Source organism: Sorex araneus, chromosome 1, assembly GCF_027595985.1.
Source record: "Sorex araneus isolate mSorAra2 chromosome 1, mSorAra2.pri, whole genome shotgun sequence".
Lineage (NCBI taxonomy): Eukaryota > Metazoa > Chordata > Mammalia > Eulipotyphla > Soricidae > Sorex > Sorex araneus.
The window spans coordinates 266,131,213-266,148,230 of NC_073302.1; the positions used below are offsets into that span (position 1 = coordinate 266,131,213).

At 37.2% G+C, this 17,018-nt stretch overlaps 1 pseudogene; it reads right to left on the bottom strand.

Moving 5' to 3' along the window:
- Positions 1-8,672: 8,672 nt before the first annotated feature.
- On the bottom strand, positions 8,673-9,660 carry LOC101543881 (heterogeneous nuclear ribonucleoprotein A1-like; annotated as a pseudogene).
- Positions 9,661-17,018: the final 7,358 nt, after the last annotated feature.

Here is a 17,018-nt window from a genome sequence, read left to right on the forward strand (position 1 = left end):
TCCCAAGTTGAAGCAGTGCCCCGAAACAAAACAATAACAGCACAATATGTCAGCAAGTTGTAAGAACCTGTTAATAAATGTTGTAAATCTTTAATTTGGCTACATTTAATTACATTAAATTATCAACAAGAAACAATAATTTGACCAACTAAGTCAAATATCTGAATGCAAAAAATTATCAAATACTTGTGGTTGAACCTTAAAAAGATGCAAATAGATGAGATTATCACATGGATTGGAATAATTGGTGGTTAAGATGTCTTGAGTCCAAGTCCTAGAATAGCAGGTAGGGTGTCTGTCTTACACCTAGCTGGGTTCAATTCTTGAAATTCTATGTGGTTCCCTGAGTATTGCCAGAAATAAGTCCTGAGTGCAGGTGACCAGAGTAAGCCCAGAACATCACCAGATGTGGTGTTAAAAAAAAAAAGTGTGTACATTTTCCAAAGTAATAGACAAATTCAAAGCATTTCCATCAAAATTCTAATAGCATTGATTATAGAGTATCACTAACTGTCACAGTCATGTCGTTGATCATTGATTTGCTCGAGCAGGCCCAGTAATGTCTCCATTCATCCTAGCCCTGAGATTTTAGCAGCCTCTCTTTACTTGTCCTTCCCAACGGCACCACATTTGAGGCTCCTTCAGGGTTAGTAGAATGAGACCCATCATTGATACCGTATTTGGAATATGAATATACCACGGGAGCTTACCAGGCTCTTGCCTGTGGGTAGAAAACTCTCGATAGCTTGCCATTCGATCCCAGAACTGAAGGCAGGCTGGCAACACCCTAACCATGCCACTATCACCCAGATCCCAGGCCTGTGTTCTGGTGCCTTTAGTGGAGTGTATGGGATTGAACGGTTGTTGTTATTACAGAAATCCATTTATTTTCCTAAATTTAAAAGGGGCTAGAAGGGGCTAGAACAACAGTACAGCGGGAAGGGCATTTGCCTTGCACGTGGCCCACCTGGGTTCGATTTCCAGCATCCCATATGGTCCCCTGAGCTCCACCAGGAATAATTCCTGAGTGCAAAGCCAGGAGTAACCGCTGGCATCACCAGGTGTGACCCAAAAAGTAAAATAATAACAATAATAATAAAAGGCTATAAGATTTATAAGGCTATAAGATGTCACAGAACTGTGAAGCGGCCACATGCTTCCGGGAGCTTAGTTTTATAGTCTCTAGATGTTGGCTGTTGATGGGATTACACGGCACTGAGGGCAGTTTGTGGTTATGACTGCCTAGCTACTGGAAAATGGGGGATCTGGGCAGAAAAGTCCCAGTCCCAATCCGAGCAGGCTTGGCGATCTATTATAAGGCCAATAAAAGCACATGTAAAAAATTCAAAGAATAATGTCTCCCCCACCCCTCGGCTTACTCCTGGCTCTGTGCTCAGGGATCACTACTGGTCATGCTTGGAGGACAATACTGGGTGCCAGGGATAGATCCCAGGTTGGCCCCAATCTATTCCTACCCACACCTGCAATGTATTCCTAACTACACTAGACTATGGCTTCCGCTCCCCAAATTTTAATAATATTGGAAAATTTTTAAATAGAATAAGCTTAATCCAGAGCCTCCCTTAGTTAAAGCACGTGTCCTACCACGTGCCACACCCCCAGCTCTGCCCTATTTCCTTCCTACATTTTATATTGACTGCTCACCTTTCTGGCCACCAATCTACACACTGGTGTTTAGAAAGCCACACTGGCTATGCCTGGAGGGGAAGATAAGATGAGGCACTATTGATTGTGAGTGAAATGGTCAGGGTAAGTACCTAGAGTCAAACTTTTGACTTTGAATCCTGGCTTTACTATGACCCAAGCAAATGAGGGGGAATCTAATTAGATCAAATCAGTGCAAATCTCTGGACCCCCTCAGTCAGAAGAACTGTTGAGCTGGACCTATGTCCAGTTGCCAATCCACAAATTCGTGGAGCTAAGTGAAATCGTTGTAGGTTACAAAGCTCTTTCTTGGAGGGGTGGGGCAAAGATGGTGGTGGTGGGGAATATCTGGTGCTGCTTGGGGGGTTATGTTGAAGAAATAGTGTTGATGGTAGAGTGCAAGTCAAAAATATCTCTGAATACTACCATGTATGGCAGTATGTTGGGAGAAGAGATGGTGAGCAGAAAACATCTATTTTTAAATTTATCCTAAGTTATGAAGACCTTATATATAGTATGTTCACAACAGATAACAATTTGCATTGCTTATTTGAATCGTGAAATGAAAAATATAACTACAATTTAAATCATTGAGTTGGTGAACTATCTCATTTGTTGTGTTTGGACCTCATTAAGTTCAATAATTAAACTTACTTTGATCTGAAGTTATTTGTTCCTTTTACTAATCTTCTTGAGATATATTTGTTTGAAGACTTGATTCCCTATAGTTACTCAATTAGGGATTATCACAAGTGCCTTTTTTTTTCCTTTCTGCTTCTCATTCTCATAGAAAGCATTGACACTGTGTGATTTTCCCAAAGATGTTATTTTAATGGACATTACATTGGTGAATTTGGCAACAACAAGGCAAACAGCAGAGTTGGGAGAAATGTGGCTGTTTCTATCGCATCTTTTGGCAGAGATACAGACCTTAGATTTAGTATCCCCAAATGTCTCATCTGACTTGCTTTTATTATTTTTACAACACAGAAAGATGATTTTGGTGTCCATAGGCCAAACTTCAACTAGCCATAACCCCTATCCCAAAGGCCTCTGTGCTTGAGTTTGTCCTGATACTTGAAGCTATTGCTAACACTTTAATAAAATCATAATAAAAAAGGCCTTAAAATACAAGTGGCATACTGCAAATGCTTACTTTTCCTTGTTTCTGCTCCAATCTGTGCTTTAGGGATGTTTTCAGTGCCAAATCCGGTGCCTTTGGAGTGCATCCCCAAAGATTTCTGAGCTTTCTATTCTAGCTCTTTGAATAAATGAGACAGTTAGAATTGGCAGGACTTAGTCTTCATCTTCAAGCCTCCGGGAATGAAAGTACTAGTCTCTTCCTGGTGTTAGCGTTTGAAGTCCTTTGTTTGTTTTGTTTTGTTTAAATATTGAAGCCTTGGAATCAAAAGATGTGAATTTGGTTTCTTACACTAAAATTTGCTGTCTCTCTATACTATTAAATAACTATTAAATTTTCTAAAGGTATATTTCTTACCTTAATGAGAAAATAACCTTTATCGGGTTGCCGTGATGTGCAAATAGTAAAATGTAGGTTAAAATACTTTAAACTAATTTAAAATATGAACATGAATATTAAGTATCTCCAAAATAAGTTTAATTATGACCAGTATAAAACAGAAAAATATAGTTGTTGTTTCTAACAGAGTACATATTTAATACTTCTCTGACTAATGAATTTAACAATCACCAAGTTTCCATTTATAACACATTTGGTGCCAAATTTCTGATCTTATATAAAGGGGAAAAGTCATTAAAAGTCTGTGGTGCACATAGTTTGTTATTTTAAACTATTTTCAAGGAGGTTATTATATTTGTAAACAACAAATTATGGTCAACCATTGGTGACTGTACGTCTGTCTTATCAATTACATTTGTTGGTATAGGAAATATCTCAAAAGAAAAAGAAGGGAATATTTTGTAAAAGACATACCTATTTTACATATTGAGAAGGAAAATATTGAAAGGCCAAGAACACCACTTTTTTTTTTCTTTTTTTGGTTTTTTTGGCAACACAGGGCAAAGCTCAGGTGTTACTCCTAGCTGTGTACTCAGGAATTGCTCCTTATCAAATCTGATTGTACCTTTAATATCATTCTGATGATGTCTCAGATGTAAATAAAAGCATAAGTTTTGGAACAAAGACAATGTTTCTATACAGTAGCAAAGAGCTTGGCATTCTAAAGTACTTGGCTGAATTATTTTTGCATTTTACTTAAATGGATATGCTTTTGCTTAACCATACTTCTCTCATGATTGATGTAAACCCTTGTTTTTACTTTACTTTTCACTTACATAATTGTTCTTGAAAATTTCTCTTCACAGCTAATTTGTACCCGAAATTATTTTCTCAGGACATAATTTAAACCATTGATAATTGGCATAGGGTTAAAAGATCTGGGAAGGAGAGAGAGAGAGGGAAGGAGGGAGAAAAAAAAGAGAAAAAGTTCTGGGAAAATACAGGCTTTGTGGTATTTCAAAATGAGAGAAACTTTAAGTAGAATAAGGGCTTAGGTGAAAAAACTGCATAAATTAAACTTCAGGCAGGAAACCAGACATTTGCCACTTTAATATAAGATCAAGCATTAATCTGCAATTTGAGGATTAAAGTTGGGAATCTTATAGTCTATCTTCATAATAAGGAATTATGATAATTTAATAAGGACACATTTTAATATGGAAATTATTTATTTAATAAATGCCATTACACAATCTGAAAACATAGTGGCTAAACACTAGATATTGCTATTTTTGAGTTCATTATTATGTAGAACTTTTCATTTGCCTTCTAGTAAGTCATTTTAAGAATTTCCCCCAAATTTTATTATTACTTTTTATAAAGTCTTTTTGAACCAACACAGTTGTTTACTTTTATGAGCCCATTCTACTTATTAAAGCAAATTTAGTCTATTCAGAAATATTAGAGCCTCTATTTACTACAGATACAGCTGATAATAAAACAACATCCCTATTATCGCCTGTTTGGTACATAGCTTCAAGTTTTATCAATGTGAGCAGGGGTGCAAAGTTATTAATGTATATATCAAATGAGCTAGGACTGTGTAACAGTTATCTTTCTGGGGCAGAGTAAAAAAAATCAAAGTGGTAAAATGCAGAAAAACAAAATGTGGAGTGGCTAAAGTCCACAAACAATCAGGAAATTAGTAGATGAGGCCAATGTTGACACTTCAGTTCTTAATTATCCTAATTAGATACCATCAGAACAGCAAAATAACGTTTATTGAACCTGGCAAAGTGAGCCATTTTCATTGTGCTTATTGCTTTTTTTGGCAACCATGTTACATTGTTGACACACAGACTGTGTAGTTAACAAAATCTCATAAGCCATTTTTATGTGAGATCAGTTAAGCTAGGTCTCTCTTAAAGACCTAGCAAAATTTCTATTTTGAACCCAAATATATGGCTCCTCACTGTGTACTTTTTACCTTACGAATTTAGCTTATTTTCAAACACCATCAAGTTTATCTTCTTAAGAAATACAATAATATTTTATTATATTTATAAAATATGCAGAGTCTCTTACCCGCACGCCTGGCTATCTTCCTTGGGGCCCCTCAGAGGGGATGGGCTCCAGCTTTCCTCCCCACCCCGAGCAGAGCTCCCGGCAGCCGAAGACCACCAGAACCTAGCTACAGCCATGCTCGAGGCCCCTCTCCACACTTTCGGACAGACCTCACGCATGAAGGTACTGGTAGAGGAACCCAGGTGTGTGAAATTCCATCAAAAGCCAAAATCCAGAGACTTAAAAGCAAGCTCCCGGAAGTGGTATCTTGTAGCCTACTTCTCCTTGGAGAAACTGGCAATCTTCTAAGAGTTTCCTGCCCACATGGGACAGACTTGCAAGCTTCCCATGGTATATTCATATGCAAAGTCCAGTAACAAGCTGGATCTCATTCCCCTGACTCTGAAAGAGCCCCCAGTGTGACATCGACATCGTTGGGTGGGCTGAGTCAAGATAGACTTCTAAGATCTCAGGGAAAGGAGGAAATGAGAGGTTACTGAGCCCGCCCGAGAAATCGGTGATTAATGGGATTTCGTGATCTTGATCGTGATTTATAAAATATATTGTATAAAATGGGCTAGAGCGATAGCACAGTGAGTAAGGCATTTGCCTTGCACGCGGTTGATCCATATTCGATTCCTCCATCCCTCTCAGAGAGCCTAACAAGCTACTGAAAGTATCTTACCCACAAGGCAGGGCCTGGAAAGTTACCCATGGCATATTCAATATGCCAAAAACAGTAATAAGTCTCACAATGGAGATGTTAGTGGTGCTTGCTTGAACAAATCAATGAACAACGGGATGACAGTGATACAATGATTGTATAAATATTTATAGAATATGCATAATATACCACACACATGCATATATTTGTAGTTTATACTTAAATATAATATATTTACATTATATTTACATATTATATTTTTATTGAGACAATTCATTATACTTATATTTACAACTAAATATATTTATGCATAAATATATTACCACTTTTCTCTATGTATGTTCTCTTTTGATATTTTTCTCATTTTTAGAAGAAATCCTTCTGCTATTGCTTAACAGTGCTTTGACAGTCATGATTTTTAAAATGGTCAATCTTTTTGTGAAGCAGGAACTTGTGACATTTGGAACCGATTTACAACAGGCTTGTCACAAAATTTCCAAGATGAATACTTCAACAACTTTACTGATCACGTAATTATACAACATATATCTTAAATAACTTTCAGACTAAAGTAAGATAATTCTGGTCCTGGAGTGATGTGGAGAGGTCAATAAGTTTATTGAATCTTATCCTATTCGTTGAAAACCCACATGAATTGAACACCATGACATCAAGGCACCATTGACAGAAACTGGTGTAAAGTCACAAATTCTACTCACTATATCTTCCTTCAAAGTGATACCAACTATCATGTAGAACTGGCCCGTAACTGCTGGGTCAAGTTCATTCATCAGAATTACCAGATTTTTTCTGACTGAGCGATTAACCATCTCCGGGAAATTCAAATTTTATTAGTACCAATAATCAGAATAGATATCTCGTATACAATACATACTCCCTATGAAAATTTGCATTAAGAAAATCAATTTGCTCCTAAGAATTCCAGTGTGAGCACACTTGTTGGAATAATTCATGAAATTTCTTTTCTAGAATTAAAAAATAAATCTTTCAGTAGAGTAAAATGCACTGTGATTACTACCAACATTCAGTAGAAAATTTAGTCCATTTCGGAAGATGTTTGCTCGGGCCTTTATAATGAAGCTTTTTGTAGAAAAATATCAGTCCCATTGAGCACATATGTTTTCTGTATATCAATTTTGTAGGATAACATTGCTTTGTCCTTTCTGCCTTGCCACAAGGATCTTAGGTTTATCGGATCACACCCATCAAAGTGCTCCCAACTCACTCCCATTCCTTTGTGTATCTGTAACCATTTCCCTATGATCTCTTCCCCAATCACTTAATCAGCTTTTTCCCCTAATCAGACTCTGTTAATTTGTAAGATTAGATCTTTCTAGGACACTGAACTTGTAAGTCAATATTGCCTTTCTCCTCTCCTAATGTCTTTTGAATAGTTTAGTTTAAAGCAATGTCCTTTTTGTATAGACACAGGGAGACAGCTAATATTATACTTTGGAAATTGGGATTTAGTTGGCTTCGAATATTATTCATTCCCAGGTATCTTTTTTCTTGACTTAAGCCTCAGTTGCCCTTAGTTCCTAGAACCCCAAAAGCAGGGTTCCAACAAGGGACTGAATGGATCCAAGGCAATCTCTGAGCTACCCTGGCATCGAAATGGGCCAGGCCAAAGTGCCATGATTCTTAACTATAATTTAAGAGATTGATCATGGACAAATGCTGTCATGATCCAAAAAGCAACAATGAGACTAGGATTCTGCTAGGGATAGGAAAGACTAATCTGGCCTGAGCATTGTAGTCTGAGATCAAGGTGGCCCTAGGAGTGCAATTCTACAAGCTTAATGTATCTCTTACTGTGTCCATACAAAATGATTAATATTATGAATACTTATATGTTAGTTGGACAAGGGGAGGAGAAACACACCCATGGGATTCCACTCTTGGGTGGGTGTCCTGGTGAAACAGAATCTGTCCTAGAAGAAGCATCCCCTGAGGGAAAGAACTTTAACCCTATTGATTGTGACCACACTTATGTGTAGCCCTAACCCCTCATGCTTTGGATTTAACTAGGCTGTAAGAGTGGGCTGGGGGATCCAGATCCAGATCCAGAGTGAGAAGGAGAATGAAGTAGTATGGGGGAAGAAACAGGAGGAGAATCAGAGGAGAATGGAGATGAGAGTGGAATAAACTACAACTGAGACCAACCAGCCTGGCTCTCATTCCTTCCAATGCCCGCCCATCGTCATTGACCTCCCCAGGGTGGGGGAAGCGGTGTGAGACTACCAAAGGAGCATGGCGGGAGAGAGAGATAGATTACCGCTGCCCCTTTTTTGTGATTACACAAATTTCATATATGTGATTGAATATTTCATGTTCTTCAAGAATTTGTCTTATTTATATCTTGGAATGCTGAGAAGATCTCCAAATTTATGGTTTGGAAAGCAAGAAATAACACCTTATTCCCCCAAAGCCATGTTCTTCAAGATGGAGTTAATGTCATTTTGCTATTTTTCTTCATTTCTTTATATTCACAAAAAATTGTCTGGGCATTTGTTATATTATTTCAATTTTTTAAAAAGACACATTTATTCAACATCATGATCGAACTATGGCACTTAGCCATCAACAGCATGGGTGAAAAAAAAATCTACATTAAAACTTAAAATAATCTGGGATACAATTAGTCACAAGTACAGTCCTCGAGATTTTTACCCATACACATGAGCATTGTATGAAACATGTCTTCTTCGTAGCAGCTAGGCCCTGCCATGACTGTGTTTGTCTGAGTTCACAAATCCATTGTGTCCTGTAGTTTCCATGTCACTTCTCTCCTTCACTCTCCTCTCCTGATAAGCTTTGTTTCCTGGCAGTGCCATAGCAACAGTCACTGCCGGAGCCACCATAGCCAACTACATTTTGTGGTTTGTCCTCTACTACCATAGGGGCCTGAGCTTTGGTCTCCAATATTTCCTCCCTTCATGGGTTCAAAATGTGAAGACTGATTGCTGTCATTGCCAAAATCACTGTAACTTCCACCACTTCCAAAATTGCTTTCATCATTGCCAAAATTGTCATAGCTATTCCCACTACCACCATAACCACCATCACCTCGCTTGCCACCAAATCCACTTTGCCCACTGAAGTTGCCTCCTCTACCAAAGTTGTCATTCCTGCCAAAACCACCGCCACAACCACCACCAAATTTTCCAGAGCCATTTTGACCTTGTTGACTGGATGATAAAGCACTGCCCATCTCTTGCTTAGAAAGGGTTTTCCTTACTTCACAGTTGTGGCCATTAACAGTATGATACTTCTGAATGACAATCTTGTCCACGGAATCATGGTCATTGATTGTCACAAAAACGATGTCTCTCTTCTTGCTGCTACCTCAAAGAGTCATAATACCAATCACTTCATTTTTCCCATACTGTTCAAAATAATCTATTAGGTGATGTTTTTCTGTCTTCTTTAATGCCACTGGCAAAAATCTTATTCACAGTTAACTGGGCACCAGGTCTTCGAGAATCTTCTCCCAAGACAGTCCTCTTTGGTTCCACAACTTTTCATGCACCTTGTGTGTCCTTGCATTCATGGCCACATCCAGTTCCTTCACTGTGACAACTGTGACAAACCCAAAGCCTCCTCTGAAGCTCTTAGTGTTCAGATCGCTCATTACCCTGCAGTCTATAAGCATGCCCCATTGTTCAAAGTGGCTTGTCAGGCTTTCATCAGTTGTTTCAAAATGCAACCCTCCAATGAAGAGCTTCCATAGCTGTTAGGGCTCTTTGGGGGACTCTGCCTTAGACATGATGGCTGTAAAAAAGGAAACTTTAATGGTGTTTAATCGGCAGCATAATCTGCAAGGAGAAAAATGTAACTGAATGAAGGTATCTCTTATTTCTAATTTTTTTTCTAATTTTCAGATCTACAATTACAACATTTTAGCACCCAAGAATTTATATCAAAAAAGGGGTAAACTCTCTTAATGTACTAGAAATCCACTCTGAACATAGGAGTGCAGATACTGTTTCTGCTGTGTGTTTTGGGTGCCCCAGTGTATATTCCCAGAAGTGGTATTGCTGGGACAATTGGAAGCAGAATTACTAGATTTTTGAGAAATGTCCATATTGTTTTACAAAACGGCTGGACCAATGGATTTCCCCACCAACAGTGGAGAGTCTCTTTATCCCTACATCCATGCCAACACTAGTTTTTGGTTTTTTGGATGTGGGCCAGTCTCTGTGGTGTGAGGTGATATTTCACTGTTGTTTTGATCTGCATCTCCCTCATTAATAGTGATGAAGAGCATTTTCTTATGTGCCTTTTGGCCATTTGAATTTCTTCTTTGAGAAAGTTTCTGTTCATTTCATCACCCCATTTTCTGATAGGCTTTATTTTTTCTTATGGGGTTAAATCAGTGCCTTGTATATTTCCTTGAAAATTAACCCTTTATCAGAAGGTATTGGGTGAATATCCTTTCCTATTTCATAGGCTGCCTTTGTGGCTTGGTCACTGTTTCTTTTGAGGTGCAGAAGTTTTTTGCAGCACTATTCACCATAGCCAGAATCTGGAAACAATCTGAGTGCCCAAGAACAGAAGAATGGATAAAGAAACTATGGCACATCTATATAATGTAATACTATGCAGCTGCCAGGAAATATGAAGTCATTATATTTGCCTATGTATGGTTGAACATGGAGGGTATTATACTGAATGAAATGAGTAAGAAGTAGAGGGGCAGATATTGAATGACTGCATTCATTTGTAATATATTAAAAATAAATAATAGAAGACTAATATCCATTGCCAGAAAAACAAGGGTTAAGAGGACTGGTCAATAGTTGGAACTAACCACAACTGTGTGGGGGGTGGCGGGGGGGGTGAAGGTATGTAAGATAGAGAAATGTGTAGTATGACAATAATGGCTGGGAATGATCATGCTGGACATAATCCGAGGGTTAAAAAGTAGGTAAAGGTATATTCTTGATAACCCTTCAGCATCAATATTGCAAACTACAATGTTCAAAGAGAGAGAGAGAGAGAGAGAGAGAGAGAGAAGAAAATTGTCTGCCATAGTGGCAGTGTGGGGTGGGGGGAGACGGGACTGGGGAGGTGGGGAGGGATGTTGGGTTTACTGGTGGTGGAGAATGGGCACTGGTGAAGGGATGGGTTATCAAACTTTGTAAGGGAGAAACATGAGCACAAAAATGTATAAATCTGTAACTGTACCCTCACGTTGACTCACTAATTAAAAATAAACTATTAATTAAAAAAAAAAAGAAAATTGTCTGCCATAGAGGCAGGCAGGGGGTAGGGAGTGTGGGGTGATGGGAGGGAACCTGGGGACACTGGTTGCTGGGAAATGAACACGGTGGAGGGATGGGGATTGGAATACTGTATGACTAAAATCCAATCATGAGCAGCTTTGTAAGGGTATATTTCACAGTGAATCAGTAAAAAAGTTTAAAAAGTAGAATAAAATAAATCTTGAACATCAAAAAGAAGAAACATACTCTGATTATTTGACTTAATTTTAACCTTTTAACTACCGATACCTGTTAAACTTCTTGTTATATTTTCTTGCTTAGCAATCTCTTAACATATTTTAGTATTTGTCAAAATAGATAGTTTTAATCTAATATACAGAAGACCAATATTGGTTCCTTTCTGTTATGGATTAAGTTAATACATAAAAGTTGTGGTAATTATTCTATACCTGTATATAAAACATCATAAATACTTTTATGAGTGGATAAAAATATTTAATTATAATTACTGGTATTGCCATTGACTGCAATTCCCTCAAAATAATAGCAGGTGAAATTTTGGGATGGCTTGACTAGAAAGTAAATTAATAAACAAGGAAGGATAGAGGTAATTTTCTTCTCCAACTTCTAAGACATATCAGCATCATATTTTTCCATTTTGACATAGCTATAGATTAGAATTCTAAGTCATGTCTTCACATTGTGCTTTCTGGATCATAAATCTCAGTATCAATTTGGATTTTTTTAGAAATTCTAATCTGAGGGAGCCATTGAAGAAATAGTGAATCACGGACTTTTGGAAAGAAACTAAAAATCTGCACATTAACAAACTCAGCCATACTATGCTTGCTGATGATTGAGAAAAACTTCTCTAGGTCTTTATTGCAAAAAAGATTCACTTATAAAACAACTGCAGTATGGGTATTGAGTGGCCATTCTGTTCAATCTATAGTCTACATTCAGCATGCATCTCCCTTCTGGAGCCGGTCCTCCAACCACATTTAACTTGGTGTTCCCTTCCATATCTGAGCTGCCTTTTCCCCCAGCATGTGAGGCCAGCTTCCAAGCCATGGAGCAAACCTCCTGGTACTTATTTCTACTATTCTTGGGTGTTAGTCTCCTATTCTGTTATTTAATATTCCACAGATGAGCGCAATCTTTCTATGTCTGTCTCTCTCTTTCTGACTCATTTCACTTAGCATAATACTTTCTATGTTGAAAGAACAAAAGGGAATGCCCTGCCACAGAGGTGGGGTGGGGGGGATGGGATTGAGGGGTGGGAGGAATACTGGGTTCATCGGTAGTGGAGAATGGGCACTGGTGGAGGGATGGGTTCTCGAACATTGTATGATGGAAACACAAGCACGAAAATGTGTAAATCTGTAACTGTACCCTCACGGTGATTCACTAATTAAAAAAAAATTTTTTTAAAAGATAAAAAAACTGCTGTATGTCACAGTAGCTTGTTAGGAATGTAAATTCATAGGCACCTCAGATATTTATTCAATCAGTTCATACTTTCAAGATTATTTTCTGGACATGTATATGTACATAATATTGCACTTTTATTCTTAATTGGTCAAATCATACAAAGAACTCAAAAATAAGCAAATAAGAACCTAGTTTTAAAATGGACACTACCTGCACAGACAGCTCATGAGCAAAGCATATAGAGAATAAATGAAAAAAAAAAGAAATTTGTCGCTAGTAATTTTAAATTAAAACATGTCACTGTCTACCTGCCCCAAAACCTAAAATAAAGTATAAAGGTCCTGCAATTCTGAATGTTAGTAATAGAGCACTGGGTTAAAGAGCATGCTCTGTGCTGGGTTAAATCCCTAGCATCACATGGTCCCCTGAGCAACTGTTAGAGTGACCATACAAGTAGAACTTGGTGTGATCTAAAAACCAAAGAAAAGCAAAACAGAAACAAAATACTGCAAAGAAAACAAAACAAAGCAAAAACAAAACCCCTATCATTCCAATGGTTGGGAATAATGTAGAGCAAGAGGAACTCTTATTTATCACTAGTGGAACACCAAATAGTGCAGCCACTCAAGAAAACAGGTTGCTCATTTTTTATAGGCTTATATCTCTAGAGATTTGCCAAATATATATGATATATTATGTCGACAGGGAAAACTAAATACAAATGCGTATCACGGATTTGCACTAAATTTTGCTAGGAAATTTTCATGCCAACCTAGAGTTTCCAATGGTGAAAGCTGGAAAATTTTCAGGAAATGAAAGCTGTGTTATAGCATATCATTTGTATCACTTGTCATCCCGTTGATCTTTGATTTGCTCAAGCGGATGCCAGTAATATCTTCATTCATTCCTGTCGCATGCTAGTGTAGCCCAATGGCATCTGCTTGCTCCAGGAACAGGAAGACCCTCAAACCATTTGTTTAGGATCTTGATTAAGAAGTCTGACTATCTCATAGGTGGGCGGCCACTCAGTCTTTTGCCATCTTGTGGAATCCAGTCAGTAACAGTTCTAGTCCAGTGGTCGTCTCTAAATCACATTACATGTCCGGCCCATCTGATTTTCAATGCCTTGGAAAAGGAGACAGCGTCCCTAATTCTTGATCATCGGCAGTGGTCAGAACCCTGCATTCCTTCTCTCACTTGAGTGAAACGTGATACTCCAAGCATAGCTTTTTGACTCCTCTTTGGCAATCATCCTATTTTCTTAGGGCCCAGGTCTCTGAGGCATATGTTAGTGCAGGAAGAACGGTGGAGTCGAAAAGATGTGCCCAGACCCGGAGGTTCTTCATCCTCTTAACCACTTCTTTGATGCTCTTGAAGACGTTCCACACTGCTCTCTTCCTCCTGCACAGCTCAGGTGCCAGGTCATTTGTCATGTTGAGTTCTCGACCTAGGTACACATAGCTACTGCATTCGGAGATGTTCATTCCATTAAGGGCAAATGGAACATCAGAAACTAGTTTGTTTTTCATGAACATTGTTTTCGTGAGATTCAGCTGTAGTCTGACTTTTCCACACTCACGATCAAAGTCGTCCAGCATTCGCTATAGCATATACAAAGCATAAAATAATCATGGATTCATATCTATCTAAATACTTTAATAAACAAGAAAACAGAAGATGTGCATAACAGAATACTATAGCATAAAATTTGATTTGAAGTACCACTATATAGCAGATATAATGATAAACCAAAACATTTGTCATACCCAAATTGTTTGTGGAATTTATGGACATCACAGCGTAGGTTGACTTTCAGGGAAAAGTACAGCATCCAAAGGAAGTAGCTAGAGTTGGGTCTGGAGCAATAAAACAGTGGATAAAGTGTTGACCTTACATATAGCTGACCCAGGTTCAATCCCTCGCATACTAAATGGTCCCCTGAGCCCACCAGGAGTAGTCCTTGAATGCAGAGTCAGGAGAAAGCCATGCTCACCCCCGAGTGTCACCTCAAAACCAGAGGGAAAATAGAAGAGTAGAGTGAAAACTAGAAAACTGTATCAGTCAGGCAATCAAACACATAAAGTGATAAACCATGATTATTTACTCTTGATATGATGTGATATTACTAACAGTATGTTCAAATGTCATAACTTCTCCTAAACTCATCATCACAGAATTAAACAAAACCCAATTGAGTAATCACAGTCATCACTGTCATCCCATTGCTCATCGATTTGTTTGTCTCTCATTGAGAGACTTACTGTTAATGTTTTTGGCATATCCGATATGCATGGGTGTCTTGCCAGGTCTGCTGCATGGGCTCAAAACTCTCCGTAGCTTGCCGAGCTCTCCGAGAGGGGCGGAGAAATTGAACTTGGGTCGGCTGCATGAAAGGCGAACGCCCAACTGCTGTGCTTAATCAATCTCCTCAAAACAGCCAAAGTCTAGAAACAGGGTAAAACTGAGGAACTATAACAGCTAAGAGCATTACAAGAAGACATATGGATATTTAGTATAATCTAAATACATCAGAATAAACTATGGTACTTGGTTTATAGTGATAGATTAATATTAGTTCATTAAGTTCAACTAACAGCTTATAAATGAAACATATCACTAAGATGAAAATGGGGGATGGTGTGGAGACTGTATTAGTGTACTCTAATACACCTACAAAGACGAATTATGAAAACTTAGAGAAATGTTAAGTTGCCATATATTAAAAACAATCTGAGTAAAGAATAATAAAATCATGCTTTGATTTATATAATAGTACAAATAGTTGAAGACTCTGTTTATATATATAGCATGAATATATCTTTATCTTGATCAATTACAATTTTTGTGATATTTTAAAAAGTCAGCCTGAAAATTCAAAACTTTAATTAACAATAAGCAATTATAGTAATTAGTAAAATGATAGACAAAATAATTAGTCACAAATTGTGTACAAAACATATTTAATTCCACAAATAGAATAAATATTTCAAAGTGTTTTAAAATAATTTTGAGTAGTTTAGGTTTACTAAAATGACTTTTTAATATATTTTAAAATTGTAAGACACTGATAACAGTTGCTTGCTTGGTTGATTACATGATAAATATTTTGTTCTCTACTATGTAACACTTACCAATAAATGCCAATAATAATTGCAACAAAATCTTTTGCTTTTAAAGCTGTTTAAAAGGCAGAAATAATCATGTAATCATCTTGTAATTATATGGTACTTACTATGCAATTACATAGTAAATACATTGTAAATTCAAAATAATTACATGGTTATTTGCATTATGCATAGTATCTAATCCAATTTTGACACATAAAACAGTAGTAGCATCCAAAGGGTTACCAAAATTTCTCCCATGTACACCACAGGATCAAAAATAATGGAAGTAATTAGAGGAAATCCATGAAAAATGCTTTGATACTGTATGATTGGAAACTATCTATTCATATTTATGACATAGGTAGAATTATAAATTAGTGCAGAATGGGATTAGCAATTAGACTATACACAATCAATTAAAATTTATGTTAAATGATTTTTTATTATATCAAATGATGTTTTATTAAGAATAATTCAGAAATCATTTTGTTTAAAAGAAAAATTTCTGCTGATAGCATATATATTTTTTATTGCAACAGTCTATCACTTTGCATTTACAATCATCAGACAACATTGCAATAGTATCCCTTTAATTTATTTAGTAATAGTTACAAATGTCTGTAGTGCATCTGAGAGGATAAAGTGTTTATGTATCCAAGGAAATAATTTTGCATTCTGCAAACGGAAGCAAAATATTTACCATTGAAGGTAAGTTCTTGAAATAACTGACTTCTTTTGAAAATGAGTATAGTAGATTCTTTACTCAACAACTATTAATTTACAAAAGTTTACTTAAAACAACTAATTTACAACTGGAAAAATACCTTAGGGGATACTGGAGCTAAAAAACCATATTTACCCAATAAAATCGACCAGTTTAGTAACAACAGTGAGAATGTAGAATTTGAATCACACCCATTTTTTTCCCTTTTACTCTGAAAAACAAAAGCTGCATATTTTGAATAAGTGTTTCTCTCATGCTTCCTAGTTCACTAATTATACTATATTACAATTTGGGAGAGACACTGGCATTTTCATGTACTTCTACTTTATGATATAGAAGTTGAGTTTTCTTTTCCCCTCCCCCCTCCTCTCCCCTCTCCTCTCCTTTCCTCTCTTCTCCACTAACAAAAGTTAATTATTAAATATGCAACAGGCTACAAAAGGCTTCATCAAGCTCTTGTTGCCAACAGGTTTTAAACAGGGAATCCAGATGTTTAAGCAGAATGCAACTGTGTATCACCATTACCTCTGGCCTAAGGAACAGCATACTTTTTCTCAGAATTTTTATTTCCATCTGTTCGGCACATATTTCCCCATGACTTTGTGCCCCACATTTCTTCCCTCTTTCTATCTCTGCC